The sequence below is a fragment of the Echiichthys vipera genome, assembly GCF_963691815.1.
Source record: "Echiichthys vipera genome assembly, chromosome: 18".
NCBI lineage: Eukaryota > Metazoa > Chordata > Actinopteri > Perciformes > Trachinidae > Echiichthys > Echiichthys vipera.
Genome location: NC_139843.1, coordinates 5,483,724 through 5,505,446, shown reverse-complemented (window position 1 = coordinate 5,505,446; position 21,723 = coordinate 5,483,724). Strand labels below are relative to the sequence as shown.

At 41.0% G+C, this 21,723-nt stretch overlaps 1 protein-coding gene across 1 annotated transcript in view; it reads left to right on the top strand.

Annotated features, from left to right (window-relative positions):
* Positions 1 to 875: 875 nt before the first annotated feature.
* The window catches only part of LOC310960908 (leucine zipper putative tumor suppressor 2 homolog), a 39,712-nt gene continuing 18,864 nt past the window's right edge, over positions 876 to 21,723 (top strand). The window contains exons 1-2 of the mRNA XM_083932760.1: positions 876 to 1,074; positions 16,894 to 17,014. The gene's annotated coding sequence lies outside the window, so the exon portion shown is untranslated. The remainder of the gene's footprint in view (positions 1,075 to 16,893; positions 17,015 to 21,723) is intronic.

The window sequence follows — 21,723 nt, the reverse complement described above, 5'->3', positions numbered from 1 at the left end:
CTCCATTTTGTCTCATTCTAGCTTAATTATCTACTTATGTTATATGTTATTTAATCACCTAGTTGTTTACTGTGACTTCGTCTGACATGGGTTGTTGGCAGGGATAGTGGGATTCATGTTGGGGTTTTTCTTTTTCACTTTAAAGCAGACGCTCTGACGCAGTATGCAACCGTTGTACTTTTCTTTGCCTGTCTGCAAAAATTCAATAAAGAAATTTGGAAAAAATAATCGTAATTGTTAAACACATAATAAAAAAAATAAAAATAAAATAGTAAAAATAATTTCATTATGTATGAAATGTGCTATATAAATAAATCAATAAATAATAAATATATAACTAACTAACTAGCTAACTAACTAACTAACTAACTAACTAACTAACTAACTAACTAACTAACTAACTAACTAACTAACTAACTAACTAACTAGCTAACTAAATACATAAATAAATAAATAAATAAATATCCGAAGGGGCAACTGTTATACTTGCTCTTGTTTGATTGTCTGCAAAATTTAATAAAAAATATAATATATATGCTTTAATATATACTTAAAGTATGTATGTATTATGCAGAAAATGTACTTTATATTATATTATTGGATTATAATTATTGATGCATGAATTTGTTCACTTTAATTTTGCAGCTGGTAAATCTGCAGCTCATTTTAATGACTTCATAAATTGCTGCGTAACTTAATCTATAATAATACATCAAATTTTATTTATGCTTTGTATCAATGATGTCAAATAAACGTGATGCAGTAAAAAACTATCTTATTTTGAAATCCCTAACCGGATGCAGCCGTTACCTCTCTCTAAAGCAGCACCAACGGTCCCGTCCTGCTCACAACAACAAACCTCCGCGGCAGGAAGAGGAGCCACAGGGAGAAATACAGACTTTTAACCGTTTAACATGAAGTTTCATCAACAGAAGCTTTGTTAAAGTCACGGGTTTGTGTTTAAGACGATAAATAAAATAAAGGACCAGGGTTTACCGGCAGACTTTACGACGTTAGAGCCGTTTCACCGACCTGCTCCACTGCCACCGACCACCTCCACCTCCACCGTGCACGGTAAGTTAGCTCAGCTTTAACTGGGTTATTTTTAATTTATAAATAATAATATAAGAAGTGACTTAAAGTGTTTTGTTTATGATGTCGTAGCTGTAAAACTACGTGTATCTGCAGCTGTTCGTTAGTGTAAAGACACCTGAAAGTGACGTAGAGAGCTCTACACAGGTGTGTTACATGTCCATTCCTCTGGGTTGCTTTTTATTTATATTTATTAATATTATTATTATTATTATTATTAACAAAATACATAAACAAACAATATGTCTCAAAGTTATTTTAGTGTTATAAAGGACCAGGTGCAAAAGTATCATGTTTATTGACATACAGAAACACTCAGAACAGAAAAAATAGATAATTAAATAATAATAATAACATTAAAATAGAGTAAATCTGAGTCAATGCATGTCAGATTTGTTGTACGGGAGGACACATATATACACATGTAACCTTACAAGAAAAAAAAATACATAAACAAACAAACAAGCTTATAAAACATTAGAAAAGTACAGTAAAATCCAAACAGGTTGTCTAAATAAAGTGAATTAAAGTGTTTCGTGCAGCTCTGATTTTGCCAAATATCGTAAAATTGTCCAGATGAACCTCTAATGTTTTATTTTTTCCATTTTCATATAAAACAAAGTACTCGACATCCAAAGTGTGTGGGATGGAGGTCCAAAGGTGCAGAATTATAATAAAATATAATAAAATAAACAACATACTGTACAAAGAACATCAAGAATTCAATGAGAATACATCTACGGTGTTAAGTCATACTCTCCAATAACACTAAAAAGGTTCACTGAGTTACTACAGGGCTTCTGATTCGCTGTCGTTCCTTTTACCCCAAATATACGGTGGCCCTGAAGTGCAAACCACAACAGGAATTCACACAACACAACGCGCGTTATCTGTAAATCACTGAGGTAATGTAGTGCGGTCTTTACGCTCAGGTATCCCAAAGAGGTTCTTTTATAATGTAAAGTTTCCCCCTTGAAGTCTTTGCGTTCCCTTCTCTATCAGCGCGTGCATCAGGCCTGGCAGGTCGACTGGGTTTAGACATAACAAAGCGCCTGCTAACAGCATAAACACGCTCATTTCCTGCTCAGACTTCAGCTCCTTTTCAGATCATAAATCAACAATTTTCTTATCCGTGTCCTTAAATCAAATCTTTGTGCTTTTTATCTTATCTTTTCTAGAAAGAGGGGCCTGTGGAGCATTTAAGACACTTTTTATTTTACTGGTTTAGGACAGTTTGTACAGTAGGCTAGTAATGCTGAGTAATGGAAACCATATATTTAAATTATTTAACTTGTAGCATTGTTCAGACAATGAATCCTGTCCTGCGTTAGCGCGGAAGTTGCTGCTGCTCCGGTCTTTGAGTTCGCTTTTTTAAAACTTTCTTAACTTTTATTCTCCTTTTGTTTAAATAATTTCCCCCCGGTGATTATTAAAGTATTTCTGATTCTGAATGTGGATGCTAGCTTTGTTGTAGTGCTGCGAGCTGCAACTTTTGATTGTTTTTATTATAGATTTAGCTTCATGATTGTCTATAAAATTACAAAAAATAGAGAAAAATGTCCATTCTAGTTTCTTAAAGTCCAAAGTGATGTCTTTAAACGCCTAAAACCCAAAGAGGTTCAGTTTAATATGATATTAAACAGAGGAAAGAAGATAAAAACAACAATTTCTGACACTTTTACATGAGAAAAGATGTAACAACTATCAAAAAAGTTGGCATATTTCTGTCCATTGCAGCCACAAATGCTTAATGCCGCCAAAAAGCAAACATGAACCATCTTGAACCATCTCTTTGGCGCAAGAGCTCACAAAAATCCTGTGTACGCCGCCATTCATTGTCTACGGGGACAGTGGCAGATTTTACATCCCACTGACAACACAAAACAGTCAACGGTGTGTTTTCTAGCTCGCATGTAAGAGAAATGGGTTCACGAGTACTGGCTGACCCGCCTCGGGGCGCAGCAATAACATATGTGAATTCTTAAAATGAATGGCATTCCCCCTCTGACGCCGTCTGCAGCCACTTTTTGGCACGACACACGGGCACTTTTCACGGTATTATTGCACTGCCTGGTGCACTGTGTGAGCAGAGCTGCACAGTGTATGTTTTACAAGGAGAAACCAGAGTAAAATTCAGGGTTTTTGCACACAAAAGTTTGCCTGTTGGTAAATTGGATTGCTCTTAAGAGGGTGCATATGTGCGCAGCAGCTCTGTAGTCTATAAAAACAAATTCCCAAGTGTGCTCATTTAAGTAATGAGGCTAAAAAAAGCACCGTGTCTATGTATTCGGCACAGCTGCCTCATTTGTAAACAAAGGCCAAATACTTGGGATGAGATGATAACAAGACAAAGAAGAACAAACAAACCGAGCAGCGGAGCAGCCCCCGACTCTACAGGATGTTTTATTCAAATTACCGTCAGCCTAAAGCGAACGCAGAGGTCAAGTGCTTACCTCAGCAAGCTCGGAAAAGGGCGCACTGCGAGCCGTGACAGCGGGAGGCCTCAGTTTATTTGCATTGATAATGTCTCTAGTGATTTTATAAGCACACGGCAAGCTTCCCTCAAACGTCTTCAGAGGAGCTGCTTCGTCAGCTTAATCGGGACGTTAGCATCCGCGTAGAGCTCTCTCCCGAGTTTCCTCTACGTGACAGGAATATTGTGACTCTGCATGTTTTAGGATTGAGGTTTGACAGCACTTTATCTCATCTGAATCAAGTATTTATTCTGTTTATTAATGAATCTGCATCCGTTTGTGTCCCCCGTTGAATCAGTTCGTGTAAATCTGGGTGTTTTACCAACATGGAGGCAGATTTAATGATAATAATTCTAGTTTATGACAACTTGGGTCTTCTTCATGTCACAGCAGGGAGGTTCGATACTTTCGATGGTATTGAATGTGGATACCGTATTGTTTTGGAAAGTTTCAATACTTTAGACCAGTGGTTCCCAACCTGGGGGGCCCGACCCCCCAAGGGGGGCGTCAAAGATCCAGGGGGGGTCGCGAAGCCCTCTTGATTTTAAGGGGTTTAATCATTTTAATGTAATTAAAATGTTAAATAAATGAGTAGGCTAAGCATTTAATTCATATATGTGACAAAATCAACTAAATCCAAGAGCCACATTAAACATTTATTCGTGTATTTCAAATTTTAGATAAATTAATAAGTTATAGGCCGATATCACGAGGAACAGAGCGTGTGTGACTTGAACGCCTCACATGCAGCAGTCGTTGCTAGGCGAAGCTAAGTGAGAGATGGCGAAGCGTCAGGTAGAGGAGGCTGCGGAAAAAGAGGGGCTACCAAGGAAATTATATTCTGTAGAAATATGTTGTAATCATACACAGGTTCTCCTCATTGTCCCATGCTGTTGGGGGTGTCACCAAAAGTCAACAATGGTAAAAATATGGGTCCCTTAAGAAAAAGGTTGGGAACCCCTGCTTTAGACAACCTTCGTATATTTCTTATCATAGCTGATGTGAATGATTGCCAAAACCATTAAAAATAAGACCCGAGTTGTATGAGTTATCTCTTAATGTTGATTTAAATCTCTCCTTCATCTTATAGCAACAGCTTCTCGCTCACTTCCTCTTTTATTTAATATATTCTCTTTTGTGTCCCTTCATCAGCAGCATAAGTCTGAGCTGTTAGACGTGAGATGACTTTGCATCTTTGGACCGCTTTTGTAGAAAATACGTAGCTTCTTATTCAGCATAGCCAATATTGGCTCCATACTTTAAGGAGGATTAAGGCTATTATTGTCAAATGTAGTTACTGTAAGGGGTTAAGTGTACCTGAGTGTGCATGTGGGTGTACTGTATGTGTACAGTTAGTTTTTAATCATTTGCAGGAACACACCTTGTTGGTTTCCAGTTTGACTTTGTGCAATTAGGGAAACAAGGACGCGGTTTAAGTATTTATTAGTCTAAAAGCCCCTGTTTCATAACAGATAATGTGATTTCTGTAAGCGATGCTCTGTGCTGTGCTGCTGCGGTGAATTTTTACCCTTGAGCTGTTTAACCTGGAGGTCAAGTCCCTCCTTTCTTTGTTTCCCCGTCCCCCTGGAGAACAAACAGAAAGAGATAAACTGTGGGAGACAAGACAACGATGGGAACATAGTGGGCGGTGTTTTGCTGTCAGGCAACATGAAGACTTTTGTTTTTAGTTCTGTCCCGAGGCTCGTCTTGTCAAATGAAATGCTGATTTAGTGTTTTGTGGGTTTTCTTTTGTTTATGCAGCGTAGCGTTGTGTTGAGTTTACGCTCCTGTCGCCGGCTTGCTTGTTGTAATTAGTGATGTCGCACAGCTTCCCTCGCCGCAGTGTTTAAAACATCAAAAATAATGACTCGGTGTGGCTTTGCAAACAATGAGCCGTGACGCAAAAATAGGCTACGGCCTCATTATGTGTGTTTAGTCTGCACATGACAACAACAACATCATCACATCAGTTAGGTTTCGTACGTGGCTCCATTTTTAATTCTGCTGAAGGAAGACTCGCTGACAACTGTTTGGGGGATTTCATGGTGAAGTTGGCAGAATGCTGGTTGTTAAAGATCTGCTGTAGTTTCACAAAACACTGAATAAAACTCCCTGCAACACATGCAGCATGTTGACAAAACAAAAGGGAGCGCGGTTGCTTTAACCCTCACTGGTTCCTCCCTCTTCCTTTACAGCAAACACATTTTCATCTAGTTTCTAATGTGTCTTTGAACCTGTGTGGATTATCGGACGGGTTTTACTCTGACGGGATTTAGATCAGATCCGTCACAGAAATCAGATTTGTAAACAGTCTTTGACCTCGGTCGGCCTGGTACACGTGTCTGTAAATAACATGCAGGCAAATCATGTTCTGAACTCATCAATATGGACTAAAATCTATTTACCTGCCAACTATATCGTAAACTTTAACCATACATGCATACTTGTTAACATCTAATGTTCTGTTGATTCAACGCTGCATCCGTTATCCATGAAATATGAAATATTATATTATAATTATACATAAGTTATCAAAAGGAGATCATATGGAAAAGCCCAAACGTGTGTAATTTGGTTAAAAAGTGTTTTCAGACTCAGAAACTAATAAATACCATTGGACAGACCTTTTTTTAATGTATTTGCTTTAGTCTGAAGTCATGTAAAACAGCATTATTGTGCTACATGGGCTCAATTGTTGAATCTCTATGGGATCAAATAACGTAATTATGACCTCATACAGCAGACAACAAGTAATAATAAGGAAACTAAGGTCCACAGTCTCAGTCTACATACTTTACCCATGTTAAGAAAGGTGCTATTAATAAATTACATCATTACGAACTAGTGCCCAAACAGTTAAAGTGCCCAGTAAAGTTTTTTTCCTAGGACAAACACTGCTATGTCAAAATTCACTTGCTCCAGCTTCCAAAATATTTTCCAGTTTTCTTAAAAACGTCTTAAACTGAAGATCTTTTGCCGCTGTTGGTCGGACAAAACAAGACATTCGTAGACGTCTCCACGGGCTCTGCAAACCTGTGACAAACTTCTTTTTTCTTTTTTTGCCATTGACATTCTGTAGTCTAAATAATTAAACGATTAATGCGCCCTAATTTAAATATCTTGCAGTTTTAATTCCAAGATTGACTGAAATTGAAAATCTTTTCTATCCTTCAACCTCAAACTCGGGACAAGGGATAACATCTTTGCCAGTGGCTATTGTTTTTGTTCACTTTTTGGTGACAGGGAAACAATAAAATCTTCATTATGACAAAAACTGAAGTGTTTTAAAGTCATTCAAGTCACAATTTCAATTTCAGTCATACAGATTTAAGAAGCAACCTTTAATATAAACTTCTGCCAAATCTGCTTCAAAAGCCCATTAAACCTGATAACACAACATTAAGCCAGCACATAATTGATGCAACACAGCAGATAAACATCCGACTTTATCCGACTTTATCTCTATCAGAGGTTTTGTGCACAGCTGTCTGAGGGCACCAGAGGTTTCAGAGACCCCTGTCTGTCCTTACCTAAGTAGGTGACGTCTGTGAGGATGAATATTTGAAGACTATAGAGAATTAAGCAACAGATGCATGACACACACACACACACACACACATTCACACAGACCTCCTACTTAATTGTCTCTGTTTATTTTTGTTTCAGCCCAATTTTCAGGTACATCTGTCGCCGTCTTTTACCTCCCAGATTGACATATTTTGTCACCTCTGTCTCTGAAGCTCTGACTTATGGCCCTATTTCAATGCAAACAACCACCTTCCGTATTTTTTTAAAAACTATTAACCTCCCTAAAAACCCAGTCCTCAGACTTGTGCTTCTTCCAAAACGTTTGCCAAAAGTTACTCTTTTAATATAACTCATGCAAGTTCACCCGAACTTTCCCATCTTGCATCGTTTCCTGCAGCAAATGGGTGCAGTCTCAAGGAGCCCCTGCAGTCCTGATTAGATTCAAAGTTTTGTAAACAGCACAGATAAGATATGGGATTAGCTGGACTTTGCTGCCTTTACAGAAAAGCCACGGTCATCGACATCACTTAGCGGCTGAGGGGAAAAGTCCTTGAAGAGGGAGGGGGAAGCTCTTCTTACGCAGGATAACATGAAAGTGGACTCTGAAGTCACTGAAGAACTCATACTTGATCGGTCGGCTGCTCCCCCATCTTTGGTCGTGCCTGGAAAATCTCAACAACTAGCTATTAGATGGATTGACTTTGCATTTTGGAGGCAGGACATGACACAGATTACACCACAGTCATGTAGCCGGTTCTCAATGTGGTCATGAACAACAAGTCTCTTGACGATTTTGGCATCGGCCCTTCCCAACAGAAGTTCCTTAATCTCATCGTCCCTTCAGTCAGACATTTTTGTCGGGGTCTTCATGTTAGTCGCCGTTTTTCTTCACACTTGGATGTTTGTTTGGGCTCAGTCGGACGTTACGCAGACTTTGAACCAGGGAGCTGTCAGGGTAAAGTCTACCGTTTAATATCCGGTCCAGCTGATTCGGACATTTGCGTTTTCACACACAGCAGCTCCTAGAGAATATCAGGTTTGCTCTTCATGTGTGAAAGGGGCTTTGATGAGCATGCTTGCAGATGTTAGCTCAAAGTACAGCCATAAGGATGACAAAATGTTTCTGATTGATGGAAAGAAGTACGGTGTAGCTGTTGGGATTACATGGGCTCAGACGTTAGTCAGAGAACGGGTGGCACAATTTTGTTATGTTTGGCCTCGGTCCCAAAAGTAAGTTGTGTCAGTAAACGATTTTTACACGGCATGTACACGTAATGTGTTGCATCATCACTTACATGCATTAAAAAGGGCTTGAAAAACAACATGCTCTGTTCCCATGAGCAGCTGTTAATGGCAGAGGTAGTTAGTGTGATCATGATATCCACAGCTGCTGCAGGGACGCCCATATGTGCTGATACAGGCCTGGAGACTCTCTGACTCCTAGTTTACCCTCTCACACTTTTCCTCCTCACTCACCACCACCTTCATTTTCCCACTCACTCACTTACTCCTCAACTGTGTCAACTGCCCGGCCTCCTGCTGTTATCCATCTAACACCTCGGTGCAGCTCGCAGACTCAGGAACACGAGAGAGCGCGGCAACAGAAAACAGACAAACAGCTCAGCAGTTTAAAACGTGTACCAGATTAAACCTTTTCTGCAGCCAAGAAAAAACTAGAATTACAGGCTTGCAGTTGTTTGCCTGTGCCAACCAGTTTACATCCAAACGGTCCAGACTTTAATGATACATGTAGTGAAGACTTAGAAGGAATTTAATAAAAGGTATTAAGCGTGTTTTATGGCTTATGCTTTACACACATCTTCAATAGCACAGAAGATCTATACTGCCCTACAAAGCCCAAGTGCAGTAGGTACGAAATCACTGATATCATGATTTCTGCACAATTTTGGCCCTGAAGGTATGAACGTTATGATTGATTTGGATAATAATTATTAAATGGTAAACTAGTAAACCATAATCCTTTATCAGTGTGCCGAATATTCATTTGCTGGGACGGTAAACAAACTTTAAAGCAGTTTTTTTTGGCTTAAATTCTTTCGTAGTTACAGCACTAAGGCTTTGTAGGGCAGTATAAAGTCACCAGTTTCAAGATTAGTGTCGCCAATTCAGTATCCGACCAAATGTCTTCTGTTCCTGAGTTATGCCGTTAAATTATGGACAGAAGCATTATGTCGTCACAGGGAAGTTGACCTTTTGGATATAAAACGTCATCACTAGCGTAGGAATTCTTGAGTTATGCACAAAAACATGATTTGTGAGGTCACAGTGACCTTCGACCATCACAATATAATCAATTAATCTTGCAATCGTGCCAAATATGAAGAAAATCCCTTTAGAGTTTCCAAAAAAGATCACGTTCACAGGAATGAAAGGGGCGGACGGACGTCCTGAAACCATATCAACATCCTTGTATCTTGTCCATGTGCAGCAAATCCAATTTATCAAAACTTGGGTCTTGTTTTCATAGTTTTGGCCATAATTTCTATGGTATGAGAACTAAGTTTTACCCGGGGTACGGTGTTTACATGGTGTTTAAGAAACGTGGAAATGCCCTTAACCCGAATATGATCAGGTTTTTAAACTGCATGTATCTTGAATGGTGATGCAGCCGTTTTTGCTTAGAAACAAAGCGAGCGAACGAACCAGCCAGCTTGTTTGAACTTCCACCCCTAATTTGCTGCAGTCATGCTCATGGAGTTTTCCTGCGCCGTGTGAGATGATTACTGAAATATCGCTTGTGGTTTGCAGAATCTGGTTAAACCGTTGGCTTGTTTACAACCTGTCTGCTCGTCTGACTTACTCAAGTTTCTTGTCTGGACTTTGTGGCGGCGCTGCCTTCCCAGATCCGATCGATCGTGACAGAAAGAAGAACGGCCAAGATTCTGAAAATAGATTCAAGATGTTTATTGTCACTCTGGCGTTACAAGTACAAACATGGGAAATGCTTGAGCAATGAGGCTGCGTTCAAGAAAAATTCAATTAAGAAGGAAACCTAAGCAGTGAGTATTAGATGGAAGGGAAAATAAAATAGAACAAAGATGTACAGTAAGTATAAAAAGACATAACATATAATAGTATACAACACAATAACTCAACAACAAAAGTCTACATATGCAAGACCTGTAGTACTTCAGTTTTCATCCTCTTTTGCCCTCATTTCCTCGTTTAATTCACCGGGGGTCAAGCACCAAACATGTCTTTTTCATCTTTATTTTAACTTCACAACCCAGGCTAACATTTCATCCTGTTTCCTCCTGTTGTTTCTGAAGTTTAAGGCTGGCATATCAGGATGTCTTCAGCTGTCTCCATCCTTTTTTCGTTCAGTTTTTCTTGCAGTTGGAGGTACAGTGTGTAATTGGGACGACCCCTCCCTGAGGCCGGTTGTTTGGGTATTTTTAAATACATCTCTCCTCAGTCTCTGTGTGATTTCTAGCCTGATTTATAATCTCCTGTTGAGTGGCCACGAGATGGACGGCACACACACACACACACACACACACACACACACACACACACACACACACACACACACACACACACACACACACACACACACACACACACACACTCGATTAAACAAAACATGCACTGATAAAGCACAAAAACACACAAGACACACATTCCGGTCGCGAAGGTTTTTAAGTGGAGAGGCCGACTGGGGGTGGGAGGCAGAATGGCTGACTGAGAGGTGAAGAGGTGGCAGGGAAGAACGAGGGTGCCGATCAGAAGCTACGTGGGTGGTGGGATGCACGGTTGGGCAGTATCTGCGTCACAGCGTTGCATAAGGGCTTACTCAGGCAGAGGGGAAGCGGGTCCATCAGTCCTGCCTGCGCACTTGGAATGGGCGAGTATTCAAACAATGTGCATTTCATCCGCCCATCAACGCTTAACAGAGCACTCAAGGCTGCCTGTTGTTAGGTTTTTCTGTTTCCGTTTTCACCACGTGTTGCTTTATTTTTACCTCTTCTTTTTAGTTGACAGATGAGCCATTATGACCTTCCTGCACAGGCTTCCTTGTATTCACAAATCACAAAATAAAATAACTAAAAGGGCACCCAAAGAGGACAGAGGGGTGCCCTGTCTTTCAATGTTAATGCAGTGTGAGGAACACATTTACATGATTACAGAAGAAATCCTCCAGTGTTAATGGCAGTGAAAAATAATTTGTTTACGCGCCTGCCACCAAGTTTAAAGAGAATCAGGCCAGTAGTGTTTCCCCTAATCCTGCAGACCGACAAACAAACTGAGCTGTAAACATTCCTCCTTTGGCAGAGGTCACAAACAAATGAAAAATGACAAAACATGAAACTAATCATCTACTGTGGATCATGTTTAGCGTACACAACCTAAGGAAGAACCCAGTCTGTTTTCTAAGCATTTTTCTCCACTAATGTTTTATAGTTTATGCAGTTTTCTGTTACAGATGGTTTGATAGAGATTATCACCACATAACCAACAATTTCTAATGACCCTCTCAAGTCTTTTCATTCACTTCTAATGCAACTGTGTGTTCTGTGTGAACGCAAACTGTGTTTTTGCCATATTGTGATATACGTCAGTGTTGGAAAACCGCCTTATTAATATCCAACGGTCATCCGTAACAGCCACTTATCCATTCACTCCAACAATGTAGTCAGAAAAACGTTTGTTGCACAATAACTTACACGGCTTTGGATGTGTTAAACCATGCAACATTACATTAGCGTAGTTTGGCACAGTTTTTTAAATGGTTGACATAATTTGTTCCAGCAGAAAAAAAAAACACCAACTCTTCACTGACAGCTGCACACATCGGTGCTTCCCTGTTTCCTCCTCATCCTTTGGTACAGTGGAAGAGGATGGAGGTTTTTTTCTCTGTAGGTTTCTAAAAATGTGGGAGGACTTTTTGAGGTTTGGCCGGGACGATCCTAAATGAGGATGTCTGAGAAAATACAGAGATCGTTTTGCTCTTGAAATATGGAATGTGATGCTTTCCGTGTGCGGGCCATCTTTTCGCTGTCCAAACAAGGCAGACATGCCAGTTTTCCCCGCGGATTCACTCTCCACCCTCTGCCCATTGTATTCCTTAAACTGAACAGCTGTATATGAACTTCCAAGTTGTTTTTCCTCTGCATTTATGTTATTATGTTCTTGACCACAGGCAAAAAGCAGCTTTAAAATGGATTTTAATAATATATAATAGCATATATCCGGAGTGCATTATTGTCAGCAGGTCTTGTTTGTAGGATTTTCCTTTATGCTACACCACTTCCCTATTTTCTGAGCGGCCTTTGTTCAGGGTGTGTTGGTTCATCCATCTCTTACGGGGTTTGTTAACTTGTCTGGAACCTTTGGCACGGCTGAACATTAGGATAATAAACCTAAGTGCTGTGGGGTGGCAGTGTTTGGATAGAGAAGAAGTGGGCCGCCACCCTATTCCTTAATAGTCCTCTGTGTGTGTGTGTGAGAGAGAGCCTGGCAAACACTGAACCTCATTTATCCTCATTTCTTCCTCTCTATTACACTGCCCTTCCCAATAGGTATCTACATTTATTTCCTACGCCTCATCCTGCTTAATGTAACCTCCCGACCATTGCTCAGTGTAGCTGTAAGTTTACTGTATGCCATGTTCAGCTGCACAAACTTAATATTGAATGTTTATGAATGCAATCAGGCTACACCTTTGCAGCGTTTGTGTTTATGAATCCCCCGTGTCTCTGTACTTTTGAATAACGTTGCAAAAGAGCTGAAAGCAGAACAAATATTGGACTTCCATTCATCTGTCGGGCACAAACACGACTCCAAATGAACACTAATGTTGCACCATGTCTGCCCGATGTGTAAATACGCAACCTGATAAGTTTGCCATATCAACTTCATGAGGTGATAATATGTCAGTATTTTGTTTTTAGCTTTTTTTTCACCCACTGGCTCCAAAGAACCCAAAACTCAGATAACAGATAAACAGATTAAGAAGAAGGAGACATTTTAGAATCAAAACTTCTGATATATTTTACACGTTTTTACTGTTGAAACTTAACTGTAGGTTGTCACTTTCACACCAACACCTGTTAACCCATTACCTCAAGCCCTTTCAATGAGTGCAGGCGGTAGAGTGGAAGTGGTTTTGATCAAGGCGGGAGGGATATGAAGTGTGTTGTCTACGTGAAAGTGCACAGATTTTGCTCTCTAACCGCCTGCGGGAGGAGCCGTGCTTTGCTTTTTTAGGGGGGAGCCGTAAGGGTGATTGCTGAATGTAACCAGACAAATAATCCCTGAACTGTCATTTCTTGTTTTTATACTTGGTAATAAATTAAATCCTTACTTTTAATTGTGACAAACGACTGTGAAAGTATTGTTGAGATAGATTTAGATTATGTTACGGGTTAATTTTTTCTTTTCCTTCTGGTCAACCGGGAGATGGTTGACCGTCCTCTGGCCTACAGATTAAATCTAAATCTGTGTTCTCCTTTCACTCATCTGTCATCCATCCATCACCAGTGCTTTTAGAAGATAATAAACTTTCCTTGAATGAGCTCTGAATATCCTCCAGGACACCCACAAAGATGTCATGTCATGTACTGTAGCTCAATTTGAGGACAGATGCACAAAACTTTACCTCTGTTCTCTTTTGACCTCAACACTCTGAGCTTTCACGAGCCATCAGCTGATATTGTTGAATATTCAGAGGCTGTGATGTGAAATCTGAAGAGTGTGGAAAGGTGAAGGAACAAAGAGAATCTGTTAAATGGAAATGAAGAGAAGGACGCAGAAAGGACGTTGTTCTAGTATCTATCTAATCTAGTAATTGCAAAGAGAAGCAGTCTACGTTATTGGCCGTAATGTTAGACAACCCTGACTAAAAGACAGAAGTAAAACCTGAAATACTTCCATTAAAGTACAACGTAAATCCCACATTTTTCATCTGTGACACCGGTAATTGTTTGGCTGCTCAACAGAGAATTTGGTCTCCGGTCTGTTTTCTGCAGTCGACGTCAGGAGACTCTTCTTCAAATATAATTTCCAGAAGAAAAATATAATCTTATATTCAGGTCAATACGGTATTTTTAGAACACCATCATGGCCGCGTGACACCACGTTTTTTTTGCCAAATACACAATCCACAGAGTATGTAATGACTCGTACCTTCCCCTAACGAAAATAAGCACTCTATATGTGCATAAAACCTTTAAAAAACACTACAATGTCACTTTGTTACCTGCTTCTATTCGCTGCAGAAGTGTACTCTTTCATCATCTGCTTTGAACCGTCGTGAAAACACTTCATGTATCCTTCAAATTCAATTTACGAGAGTACGGATTTCTCCCAAATAAAGTGTCTTTACCCTCTGATGGAGGAGAACAACAGACTTGTCGTCTTGACTCGTCCTCTTCATTGATTGGTGATGGATTTGTGGGTCAGTTAACAGGTCGTAAAGAGTTTGTCTTTGAAGGTGCCCGTTCAGCAGATGAATAATGTAAGAAAATGTTAATCTACTCTCTTTTCATTCAGTGCACACGTGCTCCTCTTTCTATGTCTCCCTCTGCTGTTTGGTCTTTCCCTTTCAATGTGGAATAGCAGGTGAGGGGAGCGGCCCTCTTAAGTCAACACCTGCTTATGAACTGTGGCTCGATTTCCTGCCTTAAAACGAACAGCTGTTTTCAAGGGCTTAGAGTATACGCTATCACATCTGAGAAGCCGTCTTAAAGCCATCTGGATTGAGCTAAAGTACATGTGGGAAGCCACAGTCTCTCCTCAGCACTTCCATCTGTCCGTGACATATTAATACAGTATGTTGGGCAGAGCTGAAGGGCTGTTGAGCTTTAACTAAAGCCCTTACAGTTGCAGTTACCCTGCAGGCAGTTTGTAACGTTCATTCTAGCAAACATCCCTGATCCTGCTGATAAAACAGGATGCCCATAAACCAGTTAGCTGCTCCTCCACTCTCACCCTCAGTCCCAGCTCCTGCACCACAGTTATTAATATAATTATACAAGTATCGATCACATAGTGTTGCTTTTATTCTATTTCCTAATCCACAGGCGACATGCGTAATGGCATAGACTGCAAGAAACAGAGAGTGCACATTTGCCGAAAGGCTTCACAATCCTCTGCATTCGTTTTTTCATTTAGAAAAAACAGTGAGAAAACTTGGATTTGCATCAAAAACAAAACTATCTAAGACAGATGTTGTTTAAATTCACAACAAGCAATAGTCGGGCCTTAAAGTTGTCAGGCACCTCGCCTGATTACACATAATAAATTCACATAATACTTTATTCAATACATTGTACGTATTTCCCTCCAGGGCCAAGTTTTTAGGCTCATAAATCTTTTCCTGCTTTTACCTCTGGCATAAATGTATATTAAAAGAAAAAACACTCAGAAACAGTTAGCCATTCTGTGTCTAAGGGCGCACTCACACTGTCCTTCTGCACCGCGCCCCGGGCTTTAGGGTACTTGTCCCCCCCCCCCGCGCCCCAGGCCCGTTTGTACTCACACTACCTGGGCCTCGCGCAAATGCTTCTTGCTGTCCATACGTCATCACGCCGTAAGACGTCACACACATTGATGACGTCATCGCGATGCGTGGCTTTGTTTACAAATCTTTCTATAGACCTCAGAGTTTTTGTGCGTCCTTTCGACTGTTTTTGAATATTTTCATCCTCCAAATCTGCAGTAAACACTCCACCTCCGCATCACACCAACGTGAACCTTTCGCCGCCATTGTTTTAAATGTCCGCGCATGGTCCCTCCTTATTTCTATGTCCCAACAGCCGCCGTAGGCCTCGTGCTCGTACACGTGCGCATGCTCGTGTTCGTACATGTGCAAACTCGCTTTACAAAAGCCCACCTCTCCCAAACGGGCCGTGGATGGCAAGCGGGCCGCAGCTAGGCGCGGTGCGGTTGCACTCACACTGGTCAAACGAACTAGACTTTACCCGTAAAACCTGTTTGGGCACGGTACGGATGGACAGTGTGAGTGCGCCCTTAGTCTCTGAATACTGTGTGAATTATTCTTGTACTGTGTTATTTGGAAAAATGATATTTTGAGGCAAAACTGGCGATTAGTCGAACTCTTAGCTTCTTTGTATGAAATTCAATAATACTCTCATGACGAGGGGCGAGTTACACCTTGAAAAATTGGATTTTGCAGTTTACTATTGTCTCTTTTTCTATTAGTGTTTACTGACACGATATTGTAAGATGATCTGAAGTATGTGCATGTCTGGTCCACTCACCTTTGGCACCTTTTCGTAGTCTTTTCTCATGCTTTTCTCCTCCAAACTTAAATATTACTTTACCACTAATACACCAGTTTAATGAACTGCAGATGGACTCTGTACTTCTTTCCAGATGGCGGCAGTCGGCTTCTTACCTTCATCCGTCTTTCTGGATCTCAAAGCAGAATTTGATCCACTTTTCTATTATTTAAGTTCTGTAGGTATTTTTTCCACATGTTATTTATCTTAAGTTTAAACCTCCTATGTGGCAAAAGAAAATGACACAAACCCGTTGAGCAAATAGTCCTGTTTTTACTTTACTCAGGGGACACTTGTTTAGTGAACAGGTCCAGCTTTGGGTCTCACTCCACTCTTGTTGACATGGAAAATCCCCTCCGTCTCAACCTTCCTCCTTGTGAAGCCTCTTTGCCATCATGACTCAGATTTTCCTCTTTCTTGCTGACTTCTATAAACACACTTGTCACATTTCAGGTTTTCCAACTCTGCACAGTGGTAGTACAGTTCTCCTCTGCTGATTCAACAGCGTGCATTGTCTTTTGTTTCTATCCCCTCAGTCGAGAGACGGAAAGAGAACGAAGATCTGCTCACTGATGTAGGTTCCTGGGATGCTCCACCGACCTGTACCCCATGCTTATCTAAGGCCTCCAGAAGCTAAAGACAGGGTGTCATTACCAGGTAAGTGGAGCCTTTTGGACGAAATGTGGTTTAAATTTGAACTAAAGACAACCCTTTGGCTGTTCTTGAAGTTTGACTTCATGCAAACATTCTTGGATTACTGCAGGGAAGTTGCCGCTTTAAATTGTTTATTCTCTGACACCTGAAACCAAGCAGAGACTTTACTGACGCTGAGAATCGGCTGCAGCTTGAGGCACACACAGCAATGTGCATCCCACTATGTGTGGATGTTAACACACTCCTGCTGCGTGAGAGTTAGCAACAGATCTTAATCATGGATGGGGTTTTGCTGTAATTCCAGAGCTGGAGGCGTAACCCTAATCTCTTTGGCACATTATACAGTAAATCAGAGTGTGGATAAATCAGGTCCCTGCCAATACAGCCATCCCATTTCTGTGGATTTATGACTTACTAGGAGTAGTTATTTCAATCTACAAAGCTCCCTCTGTCCCCTTGTTTTCATTTGTGTTTAAAACTGATGAGCGCCCCCCTGCCAAGAGCTAAACCTTCGCGCTAGTTTTATCTCGGAGGTGTTCTCGGATTGCTCTGTGCCATGGTGGATTATTTCGGAAGGAAGCGGTCCAAAGGGGCCGGCTGGTCGAGGCCACTTTTAGCTGCAGTGTCCAGAGGGAGTGATGTCCCCACATAGCGGCAGCGCGGACATTGACGGATTGGCCTAGCTTTCTGTCGGTTGCTGGTCCCAGACGTGAGGCGTTGTTATGAAAATGGAAGCAGGCAGAAGGAGCCGCAGAGAGATGGCCTATGATGGATGACCACCTGCTGGGCATCCGCTTTAGACACAGATAAACTAGAATGTTGGCCTCTTAAGGAGCCACTTTCAATGCTCACCAGAAACCCGGCCCACAGACGACACTCCTAAACGTTCTGTGCATCTCTGCAGGATAATAAACTTATGAGGATAAACCAGAAACCACCAGATTGATGTACCCAACATTACTGCAAAACCACCCTGGAATCATGGGTTGTAGCTGGAATTTCCCTCATGGTTTTTTTTTTCCTTGGCGGTCCTGCAGAAAAGGGGAAGGAAGCCACAGAATCGTCATTTTATTTTGCGGCTTCGGCCTGTAAATCAGCTCCCCTCAAAAAGGGGCTGAGTCATGTAAGCCCCCCCCCCCCCCCCCCTCTAGTCTATAAAGAGGCAGTGTTAATGGTGGCATTCACAGAGGTGATTTGCAGCCTGCCTCTTTATCCCAGCACTGGTGGCCTTGGGCCGGTTGATTGATGGTGTTTGTTCGTTCAATCTTGGACTCTAACTGAGAGTGGTTTCTGTTGCTTTGGCTGCAGCGGAGATGGGGACTCGTGGCGTATTCAGTGTTCTCCAGACCTCCCATAGAGACGTGGCCCAGAATGACCTTGAACTCCCTTTTTTTTTACGTCTCATTGCTTGAAGGACAAACTCTGTTCCTTACTAGTGTGACCCAGTTGTAGGAGCAAGGAGAGAGAGGGGGAGTTGAAAAGAGAAGGGAGAGGGACAGATCTGTGTGTGTGTGTTTGTGTGTGTGTGTGTGTAAGGCTGTGGCAGGGCATAGCCTACTTCTTGTACCCTACTTTACCCCTCTCTTCACCCAGGAGCTGAGCAGCTGAGCTCCGACTGCACCATCTCTTCCTGTTGTTTCTCTTTTTTTTTAATTCATTTGGGCCAGATGGTGGATTACAGATCAATGCAAAGACTGAATGCTGCCACTCATCACAAGAAAAATACTATTTTGGAGGCTGATACACTGGTTACTTAGGATGTTGGAGGGCTTTAATATGGTAACAGAGATGTTTCCGAACAAACCTTTAACCAGGACACAAATTAACAGACAAATATTCCACATAGGTATAAGGAAAAAATGTAAATTTATCCATTTGATGTCAAAACTTATAATCCTTAAAGCTACACTATCAATGTTTTTGTTTTACTAATACACCAAATGACTACATGCAATGTGAAAAGAGGTTGTATGTAACGTTTTTGCGTTTCTAACCTGCAACTTTACTGTTTTGGTTCCCTCTTAACATTCTCAACAACCTAATTTAAGCTGCCTTCATTGACAATCCTCTTCCATTTTAGTTAGCTACAGCTTTAGCAGCTAAAGATACATTATAATGGGAGCTACTTGAGACCACCGAGTGAATATTGGACCTAAATTCAGCAGGTGTCCACTTTCATAAAAGATTATTGATTGATTAGTTTGATGTTAGAAGATCAATCTCATTTATCGATCCTGACTCCTTAATCACCATATAAGAATTGTAAAGACACTGCTGCCTATAAGAACTCGATTTCCTCTGAAATTGGTCTTGACTCGGTCTCGACTGCATGTGACTCTGACTTGACTTGTCCTGGTCTTGGACTTGATTTAGTTTTGACTGCAGTCCTGATCTACATAAGCAGATGTTTGCTAACATATTCGCCTTTGCAACTTGATGAGGTGATAATATGTAATTGTTGTGTCTACAGAAACAATTAACGCAGGTTCAAGATTTTCATCATGCAAAACCAAGTTTTATGCTATTTCGTTTTCAGCAATAGACGTCAATGAATGAGCATTATTTAGAAAGACAAGACTGAATCACCTCTCTTTGTTACTGTGCATACTTTACGGGGGCGTGCACACGTTCGACATAATGCAGAAACATTTGAACATGATTTAAGTATTTCTACATCGGACGACATTGTTGAGGAATGAGACAAAAATCTTACAGTATTGCCACGCTCTGTTAATGCTCAGATGATGGTGCAAAACACAAGACAAAGTTGCACGCTAATGAGAAGTCATCTGTCTCTTTTAAACCTTGGAAGAGTCGTTCCTCGTCTCCTTCTGTTCGTACTCCCTTCGGCCAAGGCTACTTCTCTTCAGCCTTGGCGTCTCAGATGTTACTAATTAACAAACCCTCCGGTCGCTCTCCCACGGGCCGGGGCGCGTGACCTTCTGCCTTTAGCAACATTCGTGATCAGACAACTTTTCTCAGAGGCATCTTCACTCAAGAATAATCCAACATTGTTTATACTACATATGCAATAAAGGAAGTCAGATGTGACGACACCTGCAATATTGCCTCTTGTTTAGCTACAGCTAACAGTTATGAGATAATGCTAATAATATTGCATCAAAGTTTGTTGCACTGGCTAATGTCAGTCAACGTACGCTACAGGGTTTGTACAGGTGCTGCAAAACCTTAAACACTTGAATTTTAATGTGGTGTTTTCAAGGTCGGAAAAGTACTTGAAACTGTTTGAAATGTAGATTATATAGGATGCCAAATCTACTTACAGACATGAACATTTGTAGTTTGTCACCACTCTGTACAACGCTGGAAAAGGTGTATGAACCCTGAAGCTAATGAAGACATGTGCACGTGTACAGCTCTGCCTCCTGAAATGTTAAGACCCTTTATCGTCTTTGCGTTTAAGAAACATCAGCTCCGATCTTTGACATGTTTACCTCAGCGACGGCTTCTTTAATTAAGACTTCTCTCAGTAATTAAGTGAGCTTCGGCGTGTGTGTGTGCTTGTCTGTGTTTTGAGACTAGATTCACAGATGAGAAGCAGGACTCATATTCATGAAGAGAGTTTTTATACTTTGAACATTTGAATCCTTTAAACTTTAGTGTCTAATTCCCACAGGTTTCACCTCTTTCTCCTAAAGCTCCCAGCTTTTCTCTCCCTCTCTTCACTCACGCCTTCTTTATTTTTTGGTCTTTAATGCAATTATATGAAGTCTATATTTTGACAGATAAAAAAGCGCATCTGTGGCAAATGCAGACTTTTTAAAAGTGAGATGATATCCTCACGCTTTCTTTATACTCTCCGTTTCTTTGCCTTTGAAACAGGCAGGCGAAGCAAGAATGGTCTTTAACTGACAGCTCGCTTTTCCATGGCGCTCTTTTCTTTCTACTGCCTGACAAAGGCTGTGGAGGACTTTGTAGAGAGTAGTTTCTTTGGTCAAAGGAAACGGTAGAGGAGGAGTGGAGCAGGGAGCGAGGAGGTGTATCTGTCAGAGAGAGGCTGGGCTTTGCTGAGAGGAGGAGGAGGAGGAGGTGGGAGAGGGGCTTTAGAGAGAGGAAGGGGAGGGGACTGTGCTCCCATTCACACTGGCGGCATTTGGCTTGAGAATGAGCTTCGGGGGGTTAGAGAAGTTTTCCTCAGGAGGGTTGGAGCCAAACCATCCAGGAGAACAGGAACACAGTGAATGTTGTTTTGAAGGAGCCGGTCGGACACCAGAGCAGATATGAAGGGAACTAACCGGGGTAAGAAACTCTGAGGGGAGGAAACGTGGAGAAAAGGGGAAGTTGACTTTATTACTGTGGTGATCAAGGTGACAGGAATGTCCAGTTATAGCTGATTGTTGTAATCTCTGTTTGACTTATATTGATATATATTGATTCTGGTTATATTGATGTGTGCATTGACTCACAAAGATGTGTCAGTTAACTGGTGTTAACAGGTGTATTGCACGCAAATAAATAGCTGCAACCATGAGTGGATTAATTTATTAGTGTGTCAACAGGTCGATTTGTCATTTCAGTTAAACATTTATATCCCAATATTAAAGTCAACCAAAAATAGATCATTTTAGAAGTTAATGTTGCCTCTGAGATATTGTGAATGCCCTTTTTCATTATTCTTTTATTATTTCATAGACTAAACATTTAAATATAGAATAAAACAATCGTGATGAAGATAATCGTTAACTGTAGAA